Source organism: Cygnus olor, chromosome 4 (genome assembly GCF_009769625.2).
Source record: "Cygnus olor isolate bCygOlo1 chromosome 4, bCygOlo1.pri.v2, whole genome shotgun sequence".
NCBI lineage: Eukaryota > Metazoa > Chordata > Aves > Anseriformes > Anatidae > Cygnus > Cygnus olor.
Window position 1 is genome coordinate 8,052,854 of NC_049172.1, and position 25,062 is coordinate 8,077,915.

At 42.5% G+C, this 25,062-nt stretch overlaps 1 long non-coding RNA gene across 4 annotated transcripts; it reads left to right on the forward strand.

Moving 5' to 3' along the window:
* Positions 1–1,249: 1,249 nt before the first annotated feature.
* LOC121069996 lies at positions 1,250–22,978 on the forward strand. 4 transcript variants are annotated; one of them, XR_005819812.1, is made up of 4 exons: positions 1,250–1,339; positions 9,770–9,908; positions 12,137–12,292; positions 19,888–22,978. It is a non-coding gene; the product is annotated as an uncharacterized LOC121069996 (long non-coding RNA). The 4 variants fall into 4 exon arrangements; XR_005819810.1 differs by lacking the exon at positions 1,250–1,339 and adding an exon at positions 3,628–3,998; XR_005819811.1 differs by lacking the exon at positions 1,250–1,339 and adding an exon at positions 7,123–7,251.
* Positions 22,979–25,062: the final 2,084 nt, after the last annotated feature.

Sequence of the window (25,062 nt, forward strand, 5' to 3'; positions counted from 1 at the left end):
TGGAGGAAACCCAGGTGCTATCAGCTGCACTGCTGAAGCTGAATGCCGGGATTCTCTTCATGAGAGAGGGTTGGCAGGAGATAGTGCATGTGAAAAAAAAAGAGTGCAAGTGATCAGAAGAGATCAGCAGTATCTTCCACCTCCTCAAATGTCATGCATTTATCCTCCAGTATTCATTTTACATCATTTTTCAGTCTCCTAGAGAGCACACCATGTCATACAGCCTTCACAATGATCTTGGCTTGTATCTGCTTTCTTTGTTATTTTGGACATGAGCATAGACTTGTCTGTTATCCTTTTTTTTTTTCTTTTTTTTTTTTTCTTTTCTCCTCCATTTGCTTTTGTAGGGAAAAACAAACAAACAAACAAAACCAACCAACAAACAAAAAAAGGATCATTCTGCCAGGAGAGAGGGGATTGAGCTGTCAGGTCATATGTGCAACCTGACGAAAGTACTTGTTGAAGGATGTGCACAGTAAAGGCTTCAGCTGAACAGACAGTGCCACGGTAGCTTTGCAGGCATCCAGCAGAGATCCATCACAGTAGAGTCACCTGCAGCAGAATTGCTGCCTCAGGCTCTGGGGGTGGCAGCTGCTGTGCTTAGGCTTCCTGCTTTCAGCCACCTACTTTTTCCTCCACCTTTTTTTCATAAATGCTGGGCAAGGTGCACAGGACTCACCAGTATACTGGTAAGGAGGAAGTGATCAGTCTCAGGCCCAGCAGCAGGGTTCCTGTGTTTTCTTCTATCTGGAGATCTATATCTATGATCTATATCTATATCTATGACCACTGCTGTTGCAACCTTGAAATGCCCTCTCTTGGCACTTCTCCCTGCTACCAGTCTTTACTGTTGTCAAAGGCGTCGCAGCTGAATGAAGCATGAGCCTAAGCCTTGACATCTTTTCTATCAGAGAGGAAAACTGGCAATAGCACCAGCTGCATAAAGCTAGAGCTCCTTCACTGCTTTTTAGAAGCTTATCCCACTGTTCTGGAAACAACAGGAAACAAGTTTTCCACTTTGGGAACTGTATGCAGCTGCATTCTTGCTTGTGGGACCACTGCCAGGCTCCAGCCTGTGCTGATACTTAGTGCAGTTTGCCTGCAAAAAATCATACAGGAGGTAGGTACACACACACACGTGCACACACAGTGGAAAGACAGACAGCCCTTGCAGTACCAATAGACAAATAGCATCCAAATGGTGTTGTAGCATTTTTTTTTCTGATTTTTTTTTCCAAGCCTGTTGCTGACCATAGAAAGCTCTTCCATGGATATTGCTGTCAAGGAGCTGCTCTAATTATCCCCTCTGCACCGAAGCCAACTCACAACATTGTGCTGGGTAAGTGGATGGTGAGATGCAATGCAGTATGGCATGTGACATAAACAGCATGTCCTATGCAACGTGTAACTTCACAGAAATGTGATTACTTGATCTGGCCAGATCTGAGTTTGATTCATAACCAAAAAGTAATCCAGCATCATTCACATCCTGTAGTAATGATAATGGAGTGACCAAAAAAATGCATAATACTGTTTTCTTTTCCCTTTTCTGTCAAATTTATGAAATACCTCTTATTACCTCACAAGAACTTAATGAACTTTTAACCCTTAATTACAGTAAATTATGGTCATTCAGCTGAAGTAAGAAAGCCACTTTGCTTTTCTGCATCTGATTTAATCCATTTTAAGGCACAGCATTTTAAAGCATAGCATTGACTAGACTTATGAGTGATCTCTTCATGTAAGGCCACTTTAAAAGGTGCTTATAGAAAAAGCAAAGTGCTGTTATCATTCCTTGCAATTATTGTATTTTAAGTGAAGGATCTCAGGAACTGTGTGTGCTATCACAGATACGTACGTGAAAGCATGATTACTTAATGCATACTGCCACAGAGGGATTCCTCCCATTATTGCAGAATATGCAGATGGTGCGAGTGAAGTGAAAGAATGACTCTGACACAGGAAAGGAATGGGCATAGCTTGGGCAGTAAGCCTCAATTCTTGAAAATAATTGTCAGCTGGGTTGATTTTTTTGTCTTTGGTGAAAAATGGCTTCAGCGTCTTGGCCTGTTTCCTAAAACCATTCAGCAGGCATCCTGGGAAGTGCCTCTTTAATCCAGATCTTTTCTTCTCATCTGCAGACTGCCTCAGGATAAGTCTCAGTTGGTCATCCATTTGGGGGCCCTCGGTAAAAGTGTTCAGCGTAGGGAGGTTTTGTGCAAGACAGATGGCTCTTATTACAGATCTTTGCATTACAAATAGAGGGTAACCGAACACACGACAGGGGGTCTTGCTCTCACTTTCTCATTCCAGGCAGGTGTCCTTCATATGGAGGTGGGCTCTCGGGCTCTTCCCACAGCCAAAAGCATGGAAAAGTTACAGGAAACGTGCACTGCCCTTTTGGGGTAACTGCGATACAGTCTGACCCATTGTTTTAGTCAGGAGCTCAGGACAGTAGCTTGTTTCTAAGCAAAGAAAACTGCTAAGAGGAGAAAAACTTCATGCCTGTCCTTCCATCCTGAGTTTGATCAATTCTCAGCAGTAATTTATCCAGGAGAGCAGTTATTATCTATACTTCAGCTTCTCTAATGAAGAGAGAGGCTTTATAACAATATGCTGCATTTTTGGGCAATTGTATTTTATCCGAATTCCATGGAGAGGGTTTTACGAGGAGGTTAAGTGGAGTGCTGTTTAGCACACACCATTTCTATGCAGCTGCTGTACTTACTAAACAATTAATCATCTTTTATACAGTCTACTTTTATCTGTTTTGTTGCATTTCCTTTTTTTTTTTTTTTTTTTTTTACTGCTGGATGTTCAATTAAAGTTAAAGAGACAAGTTTCAGGTTTGGTGCCAATGCGCCATGGTTCAGCTCATGCCTGTGGCTCTGCAGCATAAAATGTAGCTGAAATCCTCAGAATCAATACATCTCTCAGATAACATGGCTTTCCAGATTTTAATCTATTTGGACAGAGTCTCAGTGTCTCTCTGTCTCTCCTTGCTGGCACTTATTGCAACACATTTAGCCCCAGCCGAAGGGAAATCTGCTCACCATTTGTGGCTGATGCTTGGTTATAAAATATTATGGAAGAGGGCTAGGAGGCATAATGATAAAGATCAGATTGGGATTTTGACCTATTTGCTGCCTTCTGCTTGGACAAAGTGTGTAGAATGATGTGAGAAGCAAACACAGAGTAAAGGCTATTGCCAGGTGTGTTCTCTTTTTATTGCTTGGGTGATACACTGGGAGATACCATATGTTATTACTGTGTATTCAATATACGGAGATACATTAAAGTCTGTTTTTGTTGCTGTGAAATTTTTTTGCTGCTCATTTGGATGCATGTTCAAACTAGGTTACCAGCTGTGGCACTTAAAAAATTCAAGAATTTCAGATCTGAATTGAAACGTTACAAGTTAGTCCTGTCTATATCTGGAAATCTTGCCTTCATCAGAGGGTGTCAAGTTTTCTTCTTAAACCCTAGGCAGTATGTGCAACAATGTAAGCTTTAGAAAATCATTCTCTTATTTTTCCTGATCCCTAATTACTTCAACCTGCAGTTAAATGTCAGTCTTTCTAATTATCTGGTTACTCCTCTCCTGAGTCCAATATAGCCTGCAGGTCTGCATGGTAATGTGGTTTGCAGGTCTGACTGACCTAGTGCACCTTTCATTTATTAGGCTGGCCTTTTGCAAAGTTGGTGAAACCTCCTGTGTTTTCAAGATACTATTATTAATTTGAACTCTATCAGACAAGACTAGATCTGAAACTTTAGCAGACTTTAGGGAATTGTAAGTGAGAATAAGGTTGGGGAATCTTATCTAGACTTAAGAAAGTGTGTCCAATTAACTAGGTAAATCTTAGGGTTTGGAGCTTATCCCCCTCCCCAGCATCTGGGCAAACTTTTTCTGAATTCTTTATTTTAATTGGTTCTGTGGAAGTCAAAAAAGAGATCTTCCTGCTTTGTTATTCCTGTTATGGCAATGGTCTATGCCTGTAAGTACTCTTTTGGTATTTGGCTTTTATTCTATGTTCTTTTAGAGTTTTCTTTTATTTAAAGCTTGCTGCTAAACTAACATCTCTATGCTGTGCTTATTTTAATACCTCTCTGTAATAAATGCAATAACTACATTTAAATCATCTAAGATGATGTTAAAATTGCATCATGTCCAAAAATGAGCTAAAGCCTGCTTGGCTTATGTTTGAGGTACAGTTCTTGATAATTAAATGTATAAAAACAGATGTGATGTTTCTAGATGTCTCTCCGGTTTTATATTTGGACTGTGCGTTGTTTGGGGAGCTATTATTATGTGCAAAAAGAGGTATGCTGTGAAGACCCAATAGTTGATGTGCCCTGTGTGCTAACAGTTGTTAGCTTGCACTTGCTGTGCAGGAGCTGTGGTAAATGACCCCAGGTTAGGCCTGTTGAAATGTTCAAGGATTCAAAAGTGCTGAGTTAAACTTGAAAGGATTGGAAAATATCTGTGCACTTCCTAATTTTGACCAGAAGAGGAAGTGGAAGTACCATCATGAGAAATACCGTTTCTATAATAGTTTTCAGCTGGCTGAAAGTACAGTACAGCATGTTGTATGATTCTAGAAATTTAGTCAAGTTTTGTGCAGGAAGGTTTTCTAAGCCTCCAAAGCATGGATAATTTCTTATATACCATTTACAATAATACACAGATCCAAACTGAAAGAGGAAAGGAAACTGCAAAACACGATAATTAATAGAGATCATGAAAGCTAATAATTTTTTGTCATCTGCAAAGTTCTTTGTATGAGCCAAAACACTTGCCTGATCAATTCAGTTGAGTATGCTTGACACTTAATAATCCAGTTTAAGCAATCAGTGAATCAGGTGTCCAGTTCTCAGTGAATGTCTACATGATCTTTTGATCCCTATAGGGACTTCTGAAATTCCCAGTCCCAATGAGATAATTAGTATCTAAGATATTACTCTTCCAGGCTGTCAGAAAGTGCTTTGATCCTGTACAAAATACTACACTCCTCAGATTTTTAAATAAAACTGTTTAACTTTATTTTCATCACAATTTTGTCATAAAAATTATTATTTTTTCAAACTGAAAGAAGTGGTACCCCCAACCAGTTTTATAGACAACATTGCATCAAACTGAGATTTTTTTTTTCCCCCCTTGTATATCTTGTTTTAGTCTCCAGCCCAGTTTTCTGATCAGCCCGACTAATGCTTTGGAAAGCAAGCAAATGTGGGAAAACTGCATGCACAGAATCAGGGTCTGTCTGAATATTAGTATATCTTGTCTAATACTGATAATGTATCATGCAGTAGTGTAATATTAGGAATTACAGAGTAGGTCTGAAGCTCAGGGCAGAGATGTTTTATAAGTGGTGAATCCCATATGACAAGGGTAACCATTTCACTTTAAGCATATTTGCTGCATTTGAAATGAATAGCTACTTACTTAGAGAAAGGAATAATACATTATTTATTCTCCAACATGATACTACTGCTCGGGCAATGAAAACCTCCAACCAGATTGACAGGGGGAGCTGGAATAGTGGGGTGGGCACAAGTTAAGAGCGTCATTTTCATTACAAATTCAGACAGTAAGATAACACCTTCCCAAAGAGAAAAGCTGCTGAGAACCCCTGGCCTTTATTAATGGGCCTCATGAGTCAATCTGCAGCAGTGATGTATCATGCTCATTTAGGGGAATGATGTGCTGTGAAAATGCATTATTTTAAAGAGCAAGAGAGTGGATTGAAACAAGTATACACCATAAGGAAGCTCAAATCTCTCATGATGTATGCTGATTTTCGGGTGGTCCCCATTTGCACGGCTGTTTAAGCAAGCACTCTAAATGGAAATGCACTTGACATTTTTGTGACTAGCTGTAATCAAACAGCATTAGAATTCAGCTGATCTCACAGAAGATGATTAAACAAATTTCTTGTTCATTCCCAGTTCTTTTTAATGGGAAAATGGAGAGAGAAGACATGTTGATGAAAATGATCCCAGATGGAAAATGGTGTCTCAAAATAAGCTTAGTGAGGAATGTCAATTTTTCCCACCACTCTCTCCTCTCCCAATGCAAGAATCCAATCGTTATGTTATGTGAATAAACCCAGGAACCAGCATTCACCTGTGATTGTCTTGCATGTTTACAGAATAAATATTCAGTGAAAAGCCTTGGGATTTAGCCCTACACTGGCAGTGTGCTGGGCGCTAGACGAAGGGAAAATTATCACTGTTTTTTAGAGTGACTGTATTTGCACTTTATATAGTAAGCATAATTTACAGCTATCTACTAATTGGTTAGCAAAGCTGCTTGCTCTCTTGGTCCATAACATTTAAAGCACTGTGTACCTTTCAGCAGCTACAGAACTTGTTATTGCAGTGTCTGAGTAACTTCTGTAAGGAATTCAGTAACTGCTATAAAACACCAACTGGACTTCGTGGTCCCTGTGGACTTTCTAAAGGTTAAAAATCCTGGCCTTGGGCTACAGCAGTGTGTGGGTTTCTTGAGCAGTACTCTGGGAGATATGTTTATTTTTCTGGGCATTCATTTACTTCAGTGAGTGTTTTTTGCTGTTAATACCAGTGGGATCCCAGAGAGAGAATGTCATTCCTGTTATGCCAGGAAAGCAGTGTGACAGAAGGAAGTTTTGCAGAATTTTTCTAAAGACAGAGCCAACGTGCAACAAGTCTCCTCTGGGGCTGTAGCATCCCTGCATCTGGAAGCACCTGGCTCCCTGCTCCACTGCTGCTGGGGCTGTGTGATCTACCTGACCCTGAGGACAACAACTTGGCAAGCCATGGGGCAAAAATCAGTCTTTGGCATAGTAGAGACTGACCTTCTAATTGTCACGATGTCTGTGGCCAAGCCTTATTTACGAGCTGGGTGATGGCTGTGAGCTGTGTAGCTGTGTGTGTTTGAGGGGCTGGAGGGAGGTTTGACATGCTCTAAGACATCAAACACCAGAGAAGCTGCATCGTGGGTGATGGAAACTATGCTGATGAATTAGCTCTGGATGGAAACAAATGAGGGCACAGTAATGAGGAGCAGATGCACATTGCTTTTATTTAGCAGAAATAACCCCCATGCTTTGCATGCCAGCAGTGGCCTTTAGAGCAAGGACTGGGAAAGGAGGTTGGGATGTGAGCTGCCCACAGCACCTAACAGAAGCTGGGCATGTGGGAGAGCTGGAGGCTGCCAGGTCCCCAGTGAAGCACATTGAGAGCCCCCAGGGGCCATAAATAGGGGAGGTATGGGGCTTGGACCTGGGGTAGCAGGGACTGTTGGGGTTTGGGGGCAGTGGCTGAAGCAGTCCCCTCAAGCCCAGTGGCTTAGGACAGGGTTCAGGCTGGGCCCTGCCCAGGGAGGGGGCTTTCCCAGCCCATCTGGGAGCTGTGGGTTCACTGTGGTTGAGGAGAGCATGGTCGTCTCCATGGTTTGCACAGGTTTGACTGGTCTGGGTCATTATAGCTGGAAAGGGCTGTGGTCTCCGGCAGGAATGTGGTATGGGATGGGGCTTCTCTTTGTGGGGGAAGAAGAGAGAAAATGCCAGGCATAGGGGGCTTCCAGCCAAATGGGGTAGCAAGGCATGGGCTCCCTGCACCCTGGAGGTGCTGTGGTGGGGAGCCTGGTTTTGCCCCACTGGGGCAGTAAGAGGGTGGTGGTGCTCACTGGTCTGGTCTGTGGGGGACAGGAGAGCCTCTGGCTGCGCTGCGTGCAGGCCTGGGGCCCCCAGCACAAGAAGGATGTGGAGCTCTTGGAACGGGCCTAGAGGAGGGCCACTAAGATGATCAGAGGGCTGGAGCACCTCTCCTATGCAGAAAGGTTGAGGGAACTGGGCTTGTTTAGCTTGGAGAAGAGAAGGCTCCAGGGAGACTGCATTGCGGCCTTCCAGTACTTGAACTGAGCATATAAACAGGAGGGGGAACGCCAGTTTACATGTCTTGATAGTGATAGGACAAGGGGGAATGGTTTTAAACTAAGACAGGGGAAATTCAGGTTAGATATTAGGAGAAAGTTTTTCACTCAGAGGGTGGTGAGGCACTGGAACAGGTTGCCCGGAGAGGTTGTGGATGCCTCATCCCTGGAGGCATTCAAGGCCAGGCTGGATGCAGCTCTGGGCAGCCTGCTCTAGTGGTTGGCAACCCTGCCCAGTGCAGAGGGGTTGAAACTAGATGATCTTTAAGGTCCTTTTCAACTCAGGCCATTCTATGATTCATCTATGTTGCTGTGCTTCTCTTTTGAACGAGTAGGCCTGAAATAAGGCCTGTCTCTGGCTGAGTGCAGAAGTCAGTTACTCCTAAAGAAAATCTCAGGGTGAGAAATTGGCCTGTCACCTGCACTGTCCAGAGCACAGCCTTCACAGGCATTCAGAAGATATTGGAGGTGACCACAGCCCTCCACCCCAGAAGGCTCCCACAAAAAAAGGAGGGCTTTGAGATCTACTCTGTGGCAAGTGTGGTGCCGCAGGTCCTCAATACATTGCACAGCCACACCTGTGTGTTTTCTAGTGCTGTGACTGGCAGAGATCAGGGGTTTAGGGGGTGACTTCACCTGTGGAGTCAGTTTCAGTGCTTGCAATGAGGAGGAAAGAGTTTTGGGAGGACAACTCTTTGTGTAGCAACAGCCAGGAAAGACTGCTTCCCACAGAAGTAAGGAAACTATTTGTCAGCTGGTCAGAGATCTCTCAGCCCTGGGCTCATAAGGTTTACTTCTACACAGCTCTGAGAGACACAAGCAGTTTCCTGTCATGAAAACCATCTGTCTTGCCTTTGGGGTCTTTGTTCCCAGAGATGGGGTCTCTGCTCCCACCGGCCTGGAGTCAGCTTCCTCCTTCATCAGGTGCCCCAGCAGGTGAAGTGTTTGTGTCAGGTTTGAACTGAAAGCTGATAGGGAGGAGCCAGAGACTCACAAAAAGCAAGCTCTTGCTTCTGTATGTGCTGGGCTGTCCCAGTTCAGAGAGGGAACATGCCTTCATCCTTGAAGGCATGTCACCCTCTGTCAGCTTCCGTTCGTGTTTTGCAGGGGGTGCCACTCGCTGTTCCTGTGCCAAACAAATTTGTGATATCCTGAAGGACTGAGTGAAAGCTATTTATTCCTGCAAGAACATCAGAACATCAGATGCAGCTGTACTTATCCGGACAATATTGATGGAATAATCTTCAAAAGTTTTGTTCATTTGTTTGTTTTTAAATGCCGCTAGTCCTGCATATTGCTCCCATTATCAACACTGGTAATTTTATCAAATACTGTTGTTCAGTTGCCATCTTCAATTGCTGAACTCCCAGCTGATTCTATTGGAGCTGTTCTAGTTTGTAACAGTTTTCTCTAGTATTTAGGAAAATACTGTGTGTTTAAAAAAAAAAAAAATAATAATTATTTTTATTCTCTTGTTGCTGTTCTTTAAAGATAAAGGAGCATCTTATGGTAAATTATGAAATGTCTGTTATTCAGCTCAGCTCCCAGAACAGCTCCGGAAATGTCATTGTATTCTCTCAGGATGGATATGCTGTAGCAGTAATAGCTTGCATTTATATAACACTTGTCATCCCAGAAATTTTAAGCACTTAGCAAACTTTCACTAATTTTATATATTCATGTGTAGGGATTATGCTGCAAGACTCTTGTAAAAAGTTCTGCTGAAATCCGTTGAGTGTCTCCTAACTGCAACAGTTGAATCTGATCACAGTTTTGGGGACCCTGGTATCCAAATGCGTACATCTCCCCTGTGAAACAAGTACTGAATATCTTTTCACTCTTCTTTTGCAGTTGGGGAAACCAAGTTGCATCAAGTTCAAGGAACAGGTCTCCATTTGCACGGTGTCTGTAGCAGAACCAGGACCAGAATTTTTGATCTTTGACTGTTGCTCCAGATGCTCAACTACTTTGTACTCTGTGCTTTGTTTGGGTAAGGCATTTAGAAAAACATGCACTTACTTACTCTGATCTCTGTATTTTGCCTGTGTTCAAAGGATAAGATTCTAGTGTCTTCTTGTCTACAATCCCGATAGAATGACAGGCTGCACAGGTCTCCTTGGCTTCGTTAGGACTGAATGAATGTCAGTGAAGGCAGACAGTGGTCCTCCGTGATTATTAGTAAACAGGTTACATTCCCAAAAGACTAGAAGGAGTCCATCAGGCAGTTACATGGTTGGGCAAGTTTGTGAATCCCATGTTACGCACCCAGAAGAAAACAGTTCTTCCATTGGAGCTGTTCTATTCCAGAATCTGATTAGACAGTGTGGGCTCTGTAATGATGAAAACAGATCTGGTGGAAAAAGCTTGCACTATATGCAATACTGATTCTGAATACTCTGACCTGGTTTTGGGTAGGAAACAGCTGCTAAGGGAGGTTAACATGGAAGAAGACGTGTATGTGTTAGTATGTCTTATCTCTTCCTCTGATAGAAGACTAGATATAATTTTCATGTTATTAGAGCACAGGGAAGTATTTTTATATTGAGTATCATTGTTTCACAGTTGCTTTTTTTTAATTGCATTTTAGCTAATATTTGAAGAAATTAAATATTGTGCAAGTGTCAACTGATCCTTTTCTCCTTGGTTAATGCTGTCCTATTGCCACCCTGAGAAAAACTAAGGAAGTTTTGTCTTTTTTTTTACCTTCTACATCTTTTTATGCATGCTGCATATGAGTATTATCTATTCCACTTCTCTCTTTGTTACAAAATTATTTTTTCTAAAGATTTTTTTTTTCTGAAACAACTTTCTTGTGCAAGAAGTGCCACTTGATATAAAATCTAACATAGAACAACTTTTCCCGGTAATGAAAAAATTTATGGTGGAGAACTTTATGCTAAATGCTGTAGCATGCAATGTCTTTTTTTACCCTCTGAGTATCTTTGCTGTATGTGATGTATGTATGCTTATTCTACCTTTGAGTATCTTTGCTGTTTGTAATCTCAGTGAAGAAACATGATAAAGTAGCGTGCACATCTTCACCAATATTAGAACTTCTGGCCTGTTATGGTTTACTCTTTCTCTTCCTTTGGTGTGGTTTTATGCAGAAGAGTCCAGTAAGTTTTACCAATGACCCTGTTGTTCCAAGATAGGCGGTTGTCCCTCTGAAACTAGTGCCATTACTACAGTACCATACATGTCCTCCACTTTTGAGGCTCACTGTATGCATTACTATTAGAAGACTTGAGTTGCTTTGGCAACTTAAAAGTTCCCTTATTGAGAAAGGGATAAGATCCCTATAACATGAGGTACCACAGTACAATAACATGCATTTGAAATGCCTTTTTTCCCCAAAGGGAATGGCTCTTCTGTGCAGATGGGCAAATTTTGTCCTCTTTTGGACTAGAAACTACTGAAGTAGGAAGTGAAGCTTTATTTAAATGTGGAGCAAAGCTCCAGTTAAGGTGCTTCAGTGTGGAATGCATCTTTCATTGACTTTGCATCCTATATCAATCTGTATATTAAAAACATGCATGACATTTCTCCGTAACTCCTCTGTGTTGCTTTTTACTGAGTGTCAACTGAGAACAGCTACAACAGTAATGAACTGTTTTGGGTTGATTTCCCTGGCCTCTTTTCTCAAAGCATATTGCAGCGCTTTCCAATTCAGTAGTCCTGGTAACCTTGCCCCAGTGCTTCATAGAAGAGGCAACTGCAATTTTTTTCAGCGAGGGTTCTTGAACTTTCATGACACCAAGCAGAGTTTTGAGCAATGTCAGTTTAATGATGATAACAGTGAAAGAAAAATACGCAGCTCTTGAGGCTTCCTTTTAGGAGAGAAGGATGTACCTGGCCACATGCTGGAAGGGGGGGTAAGAGACAGGTAAAACAGTCTTCAAAATTCATGTTTTACACTTGCACATAGTTGAAAAGCCTGGCAATGTTTGGGATTCCTCCTGGATAGCTAGTTGTGCTACACTATGCCCTTTCATATAATGCATTGGCAAATGCATGAGTTCATTGGTTTCAATATAGAAATTCCCTGACTATATGAGGTCATTGTGAAGGATAAAATGCATGCACCACATAACCAGAGTGGATTGGAAATCTCAGGGATCCATCCAGTTGTTTAATTCACCAATGTTTTAAGGAAGCTGGTGGTATGAAAGTAGTTGCAACCTGGAAGAATGGCTATGAAACCTCTTTCCTTTCTTTCAGGTGGAAAGAGACTTGCCTGAAACCTGGCACGGGTCTCTTGTGACTGGAAGCTGCCACTCTGACAGTTATTTAATGGTTCAGAAACAAGGAGCTGGTGGAAAAACTCTGCCATTTGGTACAGAAGAAGGTTTGTTCCTCCAGTAGTTAAGGCTTTTGGTAAGTAATAATATAGAAGTTTGTTCTGCTACTGACTGTGTGGCACCTATTATTTAGGAAAGTGAGGGTGCTGGACATCCAGCTTTTCTTTCTGAAATGCTTTTTCAGCATTTGCAATTTCTTTCCATTAAAAGAAAATAAAAGGTCATTGCATGGAGTGTCAGGATGAATGTTACTTACCTCCTCTGTGAAGGGGATCAGCAGTAGCAGGTTGTGTTAGCAAGGCCATAAGTCTGCTGGGAAGCAACTTCACTGGTGCTATCTCACTCCACTGAAGGACCCCAAATAGGGACTTTTTGCAGAAGTGTTGAACTTGCAAAAAAGTTTTCCAGATTGTTAGTGTTTGCCAACAAATCTGTCTTGTTTTCGTAATTTAGTAACAGCTGCTGTCTTCATTATCACTTCTCTTATTGCAGGCCTTTATCTGAGTGATACTGCATAACAATTCGCTCTACAGCTCTCAAAAATATCTGTGTAAAACAGAGCTCTGAATGCTAGTGGTTCATGTCAAATTTAAAACAGAAGTAGCACTTTTAATTAAAGCAGACTTGCAACAATTGTAGTACATACTAAATATCTACTAAAGGCATATTTTCTGTTCAGGATAAATCACTGTTCTGTTGCCAGTGCTTGAAATATCCTGATAGAGGGTGCTGGTGCTTTATTTTAACATCTGAAAATGGGTCAGCTTCACTTGCCTTTGTTTTTAAATCTCACCAGGTTTTTTGTGTTGATAGTAAACCCTTAGGAAAAAGCTAGGTTTTTGCCCTTGTTTTGTAATGAAGTATGTTAGGATCAAGTCCTGCAAAAACTTATTTAAAAAAAAAAAGTGTTTGATGGGTTGCTCTTTTTAGGGAGCAAAGTTACAAGTCAGTGTTTCTGTTAGGAAATTAAATGGTATTAAATGTCATGGTTTGTGACTGGAGGCATCAGGAAACGAAGGAAGAAGCAGAGACGTGTAGAACATGAAAGGACACTGGTCCTAATATACTTGGCCTCTGTTTTGGGAAGGCATAAAGGAAGAACAGAATAGCCCTGTGGAAATGCCTAGCTTTTTTTTTACTATTATTTTGTGGGGAAAGATGGAAGTGAAAATCACTTCCCTGCTGGCTGTTTTTTTGACTGTTTCTTTTCTGTTACGCTCTCCAGGTAGAATTTATTTCAGCTACATGGTCCTGTATGGAGAGATCATGAATGCAGTGGCCACTGAGGTGGCCCAATCTGTTAGGAGAATAAGGCCTGTTTTTTTTTTTTTTTTTTCTGAGCTTAGCCAAATGCAGAATTTAGTAGTAAGATCACGATCCTTTCTCATCCCATTTCTTCTCTATTGCCAGTTTCCTTTGATCTTTTCCTATGGTAACACAACACCAGATCCCGTCCCTTTACTGCAAAAGTAGTGAAGATTTGATGATAGACCTGTAGGTGGCTATTGTGACCATAGTCACATCAGTAAGACTAGAGGTTACATAAAGACGAAGCTTACTTGAGTCTGGCTTAGGTCTGTGGGTTGAACTCCCACAGGAGCTAGGACCAACACAAACCAAAGCACCTTCTGTGCTGTGTGAAAAGTGCATGTGTTTGACCTTGTCCCTCCTAACAAAATATATAGCAGTCTGTGTCTAATAAAACAAAACACTTCACTGCACATTGTTCTACCCCTGGGGAGGGAATGAGGACACCAACACGTGACAGATGTTAGTCATGTCACTTCATGCACTACTGGAAAGCATTTGAGTATTACAGTGATGAACGCGCATATAAGAACCCGAACAGAAGAGAATGGAATAGTAGACTGACTGGTGTCTTCCATTCCCATTATCCCTGGGCCTGATATATAGACAGCTCGTGAAAGTATGTTCTTCAGGAAAGGCACAAACCATCTACAAACAACCTGATGAAAACACCTTCCATTCCACTTCCAGAACTGAATGTTTGCTTGCCACTGTCCCTGCTGCAATGAGTTGTGGCATAGATGGATCCACTGGGAAGTGTGATTATGGGGGTACTGCATCTCCTATCAACTTGTATCATCTTGCTGATGTGCCCCACCAGGATGCATGTGAAGCTAGTTCATTTTCACACCTGGAGAACAGTATTAAGACTTGGGACTTTGAGTGTAGGAGTGCAAAGGCTTCTGCCTCTTTGCAAGTGCCTCTGCTGCTGAAGAGGATTTTTCATTAGCTGCCAGTGGCACTGTCTTGTGTCTTTGTTGTAAAAGATTAGGGAGTGTGGTGATTTTACTCAGCTGGGCAGCTGAGCTCCACAGCAACTGCTCTCTCACTCCCCCTCCTCAAAGGGAAATGGTGAGAAAATGCGATAAAAATGCTCAAGGGTTGAGATAAGGACAGGGAGATTGCTCAACAATTATAGTGATGGGCAAAACAGACTCAGAGTAGGGAGTTTAATGAAACTTATTACCTATTGCTAACAAGTTAGAGCAGTGAGAAACAAAATGACAAACTAAAAACACCTTCCATCTTCTCCTCCCCCAAGAGGTGCAGGGGAAGGGGGAATGGAGGCTGCAGTCAGTCCCTAACACTTTGTCTCTGCTGCTCCTTCATGGTCCCTCTCTGCCCCTGCTCTGTGTGGGGTCCCTCCCACGGGATGCCGTCCTTCCCGAACTGAGCCTGTGTGGGCTTCCCACAGGCAGCAGCTCCTCAAGAACTGCTCCCACACGGCTCCGTACCACAGGGTCCATCCCCCAGGAGCAAACCTCCCCAGCACGGGTCCCCCACGGGTGGCAGCTCCCCCCAGGCCCCCTGCTCCTGCGTGGGCTCCTCTCCACAGGCTGCAGCTCCGGCCCGGGGGCTCTCCATGGGCCTCAGCCTCCTCCAGGCCACATCCACCTGCTCCACCGGGGGCTCCTCCACGGGCTGCAGTGTGGAGATCTGCTCCATGTGGGACCATGGGCTGCAGGGGGACAGCCTGCTCCACCAGGGGCCTCTCCACAGGCCGCAGGGGAACTGCTGCTGCGTGCCTGGAGCACCTCCTGCCCTCCTGCTGCACTGACCTGGGGGGTGCAGGGCTGCTTCTCATTCCTCACTCTCCCAGCTGCTGTTGTCCAGCAGTTTTTTTTTTTCACCTTTCTTAAATGTGCTGTCCCAGAGGTGCGAACATCTCATATTGGCTTGGCTCTGGCCAGTGGCGGGTCCCTTTGGAGGTGGCAGAAACCATCGCTTATGTAACATGGGGCAGCTTCCGGATTTTTCTCACAGAGACCTGCCCTGCAGCCCCATTACCAAAACCTTGCCACATAAACCCAATACATGGAGGAAAAAAAAAACAAGCATATAAGTAGTTATGATTGCTTATGCCACATGGCAACATATACTTAGCTTCCTTTCGCCTCCTTAATCTTCAGCATTGCTATGAAAGCTGTAGTACTGGAGCTAGTGACAGGTGAATAATGTATCTGTTTGTGTTGCAGTGCCAGTGTGAAAGTAAAATTTACTGTATTTTTCTAAAAGTGAAAACTTCAAGAAAAGTAGTTTCACAGTGATCTGAAATGTTTTGCTTGTCCCTTAATTGGTGGTTGTTTCCTGTTCAACTCAACAGGGAACTACAAAACACTGCAACATTTTGCACTGTAGGTCAACTTTTTCTCCTCTGCAATCAGAAGATCAGTTACTTCTCTGCTATCTGTAATGTCAAAGATCTGGAATGGATACTTTGGCTTATCACTGTTGGTTAGGCAGTTCTGAAAGGAACTCAATTTCCTCTGCCAAATGAAGTGGTGCAAAGTAATAACGGGCTTTGGATACAAAGACTAGTTCTGTGATAATTCATAATTTGTATCAGCTTTTACAAATAGTCCTGAACTGAAAAATCTGTGTGAGCTTGGTGCCTGCTTTGATAGTGTATTTTCTCATGTTTGATACTCCTGTAGAAGTGTTTTGGATAGGGATGCCACCTTTAATTGTGTGGATTTCATTGTGCTACTGTTACCACATTTTTGGTTATCTTTCAGACAGCCTTAGAATCACAGAATCATAGAACGCCTTGGGTTGGAAGGGACCTTACAGGTCTTCTAATTCCAGCTCCCCTGTCGTAGGTGGGTTGGAACTAGGTGCTACCCCCAATAGACCACATTGCCCAAAGCCCCATCCAGCCTGGCCTTGAGCACCTCCAGGGAGGGGGCGTCCACAGCTTCTCGGGGCAACTTGTTCCAGTGCCTCACCACCCCGAGTGAATAATTCCCTCCTATTACCTAATCTAAATCTCCTCTCTTTTAGTTTAAAACCATCCCCCCTTTCTCTGTCATTACCTGAAAGTAAGCCCCCCCCCCCCATTTCATTACCAAAAAGTTGTACTCCATCATTGTTTTTTCTTTTTTTTTTTTTTTTTTTTTTTTTTTTAAGCTCCCTTTAAGTACTGAAAGGCTGCAATGAGTTCTCCCCGGAACCTTCTCTTCTTCAGGCTGAACATCCCCAGCTCTCTCAGCCTGTCTTCGTAGGAGAGGTGCTGCCAGCCCTCTGATCATCTTTGTGTCCCTGCTTGGACCCACTCTAATAGGTTCACATCCTTCTTGTGCTGGGGGCCCTGTACCTGGCTGCAGCACTCCAGGTGGGGCCTCACAAGGGCAGGGCAGAGGAGGACAGTCACCTCCCTCCCCTGCTGCCCACCCCTCTGTTGGTGCAGCCCAGGACGCAGCTGGCTTTCTGGGCTGCAGGCACTCACTGCTGGCTCGTGTCGAGCTTTTTGTCCACCAGAACCCCCAGGTCCTTCTCTGCAGGGCTGCTCTCAGTGAGTTCTTCTCCCAGTCTGTGCTCATGTCTGGGATTGCCCCGACCCAGGCACAGTATGTTGCACTTAGACTTGTTGAACCACATTAGGTTCACATGGACCCACTTTTCTAGCTTGTCTAGATCCCTTTGGATGTTGTTTCTTCCTTCTTTGTTATCAACTGCACCACTCAGCTTGGTGCCATCTGCAAACTTGCTGAGTGTGCACTCAATGCCATTGTCTATGCTGTTGATAAAGATATTAAACAGTTCTGGTCCCAAGACAGACCCTGAGGGACACCACTTGTCACTGGCCTCCACCTGGACATAGAGCCATTGACCACCGCTCTCTGGGTGCAACCTTCCAGCCAATTCCTTATCCACTGAATAGTCCAGCCTTCAAATCCATCACCTTCCAATCTGGAGATCAGGATGTCACATGGGACAGTGTCAAAGGCCTTGCAGCAATCTGGGTAGATGACGTGGGTTAGTTTTCCCTTGTCAACTGATGCAATCACTCCATCATAGAAGGCCACCAGATTGGTCAGGCATGATTTGCCCTTGGTGAAGCCATGCTGGCTGTCTCAGATCACCTCTTTGTCTTGCATGTGCCTTGACGTTGCTTCCAGGAGAGGTGAGGCTCACCAGTCTGTAGTTCTTCTGGTCCTCCTTTCTACCCTTTTTAAAAACGGGAGTGACTGCTGTGTAAGTTTTCCAGTAGATATCCAGGTGGTTGAACGCCTCCCCCATCAGTGCCTGTGGGTGCCATGCTTCTTGTGGTTGAAGAAGGAGGGCCTTGTCAACAGGCTCTCCTTGATCAGACAGCCTGTAGTAGGCCCCAACCACAAGGTGCCCTTTGTTGTTCTGGTCATTAACTTTTACCCACAAGCTCTCAGCTTGCCCGTGGCTGTTTCTCAGAGGCATCCCTTTGCAATCTTTCCATTCCCTAATATAGAGAGCAACACCCCTGCTCCTCCTTCCCTGCCTATCTCTTCTGAAAAGTTTGTAGTCCTCGATTTCAGTGGTCCAGTTGTGTGATTCGTCCCACCACATGTATATGACAGTAATCAAGTCATATTTGTCTAATTGCACCATGGTTTCCAACTCCTCCAATGCATGTTTCCCATGCATTGGTGTAGAGGCACTTCATCTGGGCTATTGGCTGCATCACCTTTTTAGAGGAGCCTTCCTCAATTCCTTTGTGACAGTTCACAGGCATTTCCCTGTTCCTTCCTAAGCTGTTGTTGTTCCCTTTTTCTTTTCTGTCACTCAGAGGTACATATCAGTCCTCCACTGAATCTAGTTTAAAACTCTACTAATAAGCCCAGACAGCTTGCTGCCTAGAATGCTCTCGCCCCACCTGGTCAGGTGCACCCCATCTGGTGTCAACGTGCACGGTCTCTCAAAAGTGCGTCCAAGACTGTAGAATCCAAAACCCTGAGCATGGCGCCAGCTAGCCGTTCACTTCACCTGTTCATTCCTTCTTGGATCCCAGTCTTCGACTGGGAGGACAGAGGAGAACATTACCTGAACTCCTTATCCCTTCAACATCTTTCTGAGGGATAAAAAGTCCTTTTTGGTATTTTGGAGTCTCCTTGTTGCAGCCTCATTTTTCCCTATGTGAAAGAGTAGGAATGGGTGGTAGCCCTATGGCCCCACCAAGTTTGGTAGTCTCTTTGTGACCTTGTGAACGTGGGCCCTGGGTAGGCAGCCTTCTCCTTAGCTTCTACTCTGTTTAATGCAATTGTCTGTTTAGATCTGTTTAATGCAGTAGTCTGCCTGTATTTTTAATAGATATTTCTAAAAGAAAGAGATTATGCTAGTCTCCACCCTGCTCCAAAAAAAAAATCTTTCTCGTAAATGAACATCTCTTGCAGCTGCTGATTAAAGACAGCTACAGCCTAGACTGAAAAAAAATCCTGAAATTAGAAGGATAAATCACAGCTTTAGAGAGACTTAAATAGTACAGCAAGCTATAGAAACCATAGGCATAAGCATAAGTTTAACAAAGGAAATCAGTAATTGTGTTCTTTGGTATATCTTAATAGGATGTGGAACCTCGCAATATCTAAGACACTCAACCATGTAGAATTCAGATGCTTTCCCAAGCGCTGAACAAAACGCTCGAATAGGAACCATTTTTGGACCATCAAGTACAATTTTTCTCCCTCCCCCTTCAAAACAAACAAAAAACAAGAACGCACACCACCACCAAAACCAAACGAAACCCAAAGCAAAAACACCAAAAAAACACAAAACAACAACAAAAAAAAACCCAACCCAATCCCCTGCCCCCTCCCCCCCAAAAAAACAAAAAAGCAAACAAACAAACAAAAAAACCCCACAAAATTACCAAAACCATCTTTTGGCAGCAATGCTTACTGGTTTGGAAAACAAAAGTTTTGTTCATGGACTTGGAGTGACTCTCATCTCTTCATATTTTTAGTGTCCCCGAAAGTTCATTTCAGCACAAGAGTAGGGAGGGTATTTTAGCTGAATCCTTTCATAACTTGCCAGGATGTGCTTTCATATGTGCTTTTAAAGATTTACTGTTAAGATTACAATGTGGCAGCTGCCTCTCCAAAATTGTGATGAGGGCATGGGGTGTCAGGAAGCCAGCAGAAACTCACCATGCAAACTTGGAAACTGGCGGAAATTCTTCTACACAGGCACAAGCTGTCTAAAAAATGGAAGTGAAGCTCTTCCTATGCCAAACTTTCTTGCCAATACAAGAAGAAGGGATAGAGATTAGCTGCTGTTCTTCATATAGGTTTTGGACGCAGGAAAGGATGTGGATTAATATCTTGAAAAGACTCATTAACATATTAAATAGATGAAAATGAAATAACAAAAATACTTCTTCCTTTCTGCTAGTGGCACCTGGCTTGGATTCAGCCAACTGGACAATGAAAGAGGAAACAGACCTCACATCTTGACCTTCCTCCTGCACCCAGCTACTGATCAACAGTCTCCAACTGTAATGTTGTTGACATTTTTGATGCAAATGCTTGTATGTTTGTCTCGGGAATTAAGAGATCAGAATTATGTTCCTTCACAGAAACCTTGTGGAAAAGCAGCCTGGTGCTTTGTTGGATAGCTCTAGGATATGTGGAAATATTGCGGCCCCATCACTGCAGTCCAAAGACTGACATCAGTGGAGCCAACAGAAGGGATCACATTCCCTTAGGTACTGGTATGCTTCAGCCACAATATTTATTTGTGGCTGGAGCAAGAGGATTCACTGTTGTTGGACTGGAGTCTTTGTTGTGGTGAGCACTGCCAGATACACTAAGCACTTTAAATATCTGAGCAGATGCATCCTGGAAGCTCTGCCACTGGTGTCAATTGGGAATCCTATTCCTTACCTTACAAAATCCAGACCTAATTTATTTACTGTCTCCGAGACTCAGCTGCCAGCTTACTGCATTTCTAAAGATTTGGTCTTTTCCCTTCATCAGTTTAACTTCATGATAATGCCATTTCACAAAATACTGATACAGTTCTGCCTTCGCTTTCCTCCTGCTTGTCTCTCTGTCAAACACCCTCACTCTCTCATTTTGAGTCTCTCTTCTGTCTCAGCTTTTTCCTCATTCTTGCTTTGTCCTGTCTCATTAGGTATCCCTCAACCTTTGCACTTTTCAGACCATCATTACTCACTTCAAAGACATTACGGAGTCCTGAGAAATGGGTAGCAGAGGGAATTTTATAAAGAAGGGGGAAATAGGACCTTCGGCTGGTTGTCTGCTTTTTTTATTAACAAATACCCTTTGGTAATGAAGACTTCAAGGGGGCTTCATTAGGGTTTAAGAAGAGAACAGCATGAAAGTTAATTACCTGGAGTCAAGAATCTGTATTTTCCCTTCAGCAGTCCAGTGCTATGCTTTAAAGGCAATCAATGGAGAGTTGTCTGGCAAACATTCAATCTTTCCTTGAAATGTTCAGTGTAATTAGAGCCTCTCCTGTCTGTCATGAAGACAAATTGTTTGTGGACCACTAGCAGTTGAGTACTGTACTATGCCTTCAACTTTTATCATAATTATAATACCAATATTCAAGGAAATATCCCAAACTGAGAAATGGAAACTTATTGCTAAGCTAATTGCTTTGTAATGAATTGCTGCTGCTCATGGAGAAACATTCTATTTTTTCCCCCTTCATTTTCTTTAGGGCCATCAGTATTTGCAATGCAAATATAAACCAACTTAGAAGCTTTCTGTAAAAAGAATCATCTATTCCATGGTTGTGGCTAATTTTTGTTTTTAACTGGGGCATGTATTGCTGTGGAGGAGAAAGAGGGGGAAAAACAAAACAAAACAAAAAAATCCTACAATGACAACATTGAAAAAGGAAATCTAACCCTGTCCAAAATTTAGTGATTAGAGAGAAACAAAGATTTCATTAGTCTCACAGAAGTTACGGTCAGCTGCTTGTTGGAAAATGATATTTTTTTCTCTGATATTTTGTTGATACTTTGAAATCATAATGACTTTGTGTGCTGCTCTTGTCAATTAACTGTAAGTAATAATGTGATCATTATGACATGAGGACATACCAAAGCCTCTGTCCAGCAAGAATGCTAGCAAATGTGCGTATGTGTGTGGAATGAAGATGTGGTGGAAGAGTTGATTTGGGTTTAGGGAGCAGTAATAAATGCTTAATCATTTCTGGAGAGTCTCAGTGGTGATAATCCTTGTCACTGCAAGCCTTTGAAAAAAGATGAAGAAGTTTAACTCAAACAGCCAGTTAATCATATTGAATAGAAAAATAAGTGGATGAATGAGTCAGTTCTGTTTGCTTTGTCACCTTCAAAGCAGCCACTATTTTATAACATTGTCATTACTTTTTGTGTGTGTGTGGAGTTACAAGAACGGTTTTAATATATGAGGCTGACCAGGCTTGGAGTCAGCTGTAGATGAAGTTCTTAATTGTCTGTAAAGCATTTGGCACAGTAAGAGAAAAAGAAAGCATATCAGTAGGCCCAGTTGACCAGGAAGTTTTGGGTGAGTTGTCAAATGTGCAAAATGCAATTCAGCTGCCTTCTTCCAAGGGCAGGGGAAAAAAATCATATTAAAAAATTGTAGGTTTCAGTGAGGCTGCAGTTATTTATCCCATGTGAGGGTCTAACCTAGAACATCCAGCTGCATTGTGATATATCATTGTAGAAAGCATTTAAAAGGGAATAAGAAGTAGGGATGTCTTCCTGTTTAGTACATCAGATCAAGCAGACTGGGACATAGGACTTTTTGAAATGCACACCTTAGCTTGTGTTTTACCTTCTGTAGTGCTGTCTTGTGTGCTAAATCTCTTACTGATGGTGTGCAATACCTACTGGAACGGAACAGCGTGTACTGGTTGCCTACCCTAAAGAAAAAAAGGTGTGTGATTGTGTTTCTGCTGATCAGCATCACGTTTCTTATCATAATACGCACACTTATAATTCGACTTGTATTTTGTTTTGGAGAAGAAAAAAAAACAAAACAAACAAAACACTGTTACATCTCTGTAACAGTGGCTCTTTTAAGTTCAGAATAAGCGTGTGACCCACTTCACTGTTCCCTTAACTGGACTGATTTATATCCTGTACATTGTATCTTCTGTGCCAGGTAGTGTTCTGAGCAAGCATGTTGAAGCTTTGTTGTATTGACATGTGGCCTTTCAATTCATTCCCTAGTGACAGCAACTTCTTTTTTTTTATGCAGCTTTCTACCTAAATCTGCTTTGCTCCTTTTCTTACCCTGCTGTGTGTCCTGTTGCAGTACGCTGTTCCTGGCTTCTCTCTGGTTGTTTCCCTTCATGTGCAGTGTTCTTTGGTGAAAACATCTTTTTTCTTCCATGCTGTATTTTTTTCCCCCAATTCTTTTCTATTATACTCTCCAGGGTTTTGCTTGCTTGTGTTCTTTTCTGTCTGGCCAGCCTATATTGACTTTCTTGGACATTAAAGATGCTTAAAATCAGTTTGAAAAATATATTCAGAACTCTTAATTTCCTAAATGATGATGGCGGCTTTCTTTTCTGTACTCAGACAATTCCTATCCCCTGTGGAGTCTGAAAGCTTGGACTGCATGGTTTTTCTTTTTTTTTCTTTTTTTTTTTTTTGTGTGCTGTGACTTGCAAACTGATGAGATGTTAACGCAGAGCAATCCATGCATGAGGAAAATCCATGCAAAGCCTTGACAAATCGCTGTGCAAGGTGTACGCAAAGTAGTTGCCACTGCTTGGAGGCACTTCATAAGAGCTGTGGTAGGAGACTGAACACTGCCTAGACTCTGGTCAGGGTCTTCAGTCAGATCTGTTTATTTTTGAACACGTGTTGATGGCTGAGAAGAGGTTGTGTGTGCTTCCACATCCTAACCTGACTCAGGGTAGGATTTCTGTTGTGGGGACATGGTCCCAAGGTCTGTTTTAGCTTTCTGGGCCGCCTCAATGAACCTGATTGAGAAGGCACAAGGCAGAAATGGTGTCTTGATTAAGGAGAGAGAGAAATGGTGTTAGAACTGGCAGTAGAGCACAGTAATCCCTTGCTTGCAGCAATACAGCTAGCCTGCCAAGACCGCTGCTTCTCACACTGTTGACATGTCCTCTGCTGTGTCTTGATGTTATGGCAGTCGATGTAATTCAAGGTACCCTACTAGTATCTGGAGTGTGAATTTTAAAGTAGCTGTTGAGATAGCATCCAGCAAATAGGCCACAGGAAAACATGGGGATTCACAGATCCAAGTTGTGTGCATCCTAATTAGGAAGGACTAGGAATAATTCTGTATTTTAAGGAAAAAATAGGAGATTAAGATTATACCCTTCATAGGAAAGTAACCTGACAAATTTTCCAGAGAAGAGCTGGCATGATTGCCCTTAGTATAATATGAAACCCCCACACCAGAGGGTGGGTTTGGATTTACAAAGGCTTTCTCTGTATGGTGGAGGAACATGCCAGAGTATTGCTGCTAGAATACACGTATGCTGTATGTCTTGCCTAGATCACTGAGGGATGTCAGACAAACAGACCTCCTTGAGAGCAAAACCACAGTTTGTATGTGTGGTGCTCTCTTCCCATTCTGGCTAGTAGCTAGTGTGGGCAAGAGCATTGCTCTGGGTCATACAAGCCAAATAAGCACATAAGCATGTTTTGCAGGAGGAAAAACAATAGCAAGCTGACATAAATATCTTGGGTGCTTCAAACTGATTTTGCGAACAGTCTGGCAGATTTTTTTTTTTTAAGATACTGATACAATGAAAGGGTATAAGTATTGTCCCTACTTGTTTTCAAAGGTCAGTCTTTTCATGAGTAATATATAGCCACTTAGCTCTTCTTCGTATTCTGCTCTATTCTGTGTATTTTAATTATCTGAGGTGTTTTCTCAGTCTTTGCCTTTGAACATAAATTGTAGCATTGAACGATGCATGATCTGTGCAGGACTTCAGCCATAGCTTGTGCCCAGATTCTGCTCTGCATGTATCTGTAGTTGTAATTCAGTGTGTTCTGGGTTGCTTGTTAGCCTGTCTTTTTGGACAATTGCCACACATTGATATAGAATAGGAAAGTTCAGACTGACCTGCCCTGATACTTTCCTTGTGCCAAGGAAAAGGGTATGTATAAAATGATTTCTGCAGTTCTAAGCAGGAGCTAACACTTGTGCCAGTCATGTATCACTGCACACTTTTTTTTTTGAGTGCCTGTTTGACAAATGTCCTCCAAGAGCACTGATGCTCTTTCTAAGCCACAGCCATGTCTTATAAAAATGTTGGAGCCCTCAATACCTTGTTCAATAGCAAACCTTTGAGAGGTTTATCAAATAACGTGGATAACTCTAGTCATGAGACCAATGTAAAATATCAGTACCACAAATTGTTTGAAAAGACAGTGATTATGACAAAAAATAAGTTGTACTTGAAATACCACAGTAATATCTGATGATATTTAATGACAGTGGCAATAAACAAATGAATAGTAAGGGACTGATGTATACTCTAAGTTCTTCCCATTACATGTTTGTTCTCATCTAAATAAATTTATAAGGATTTTTAAAGAAATATTTTCTCTAACTAACATCT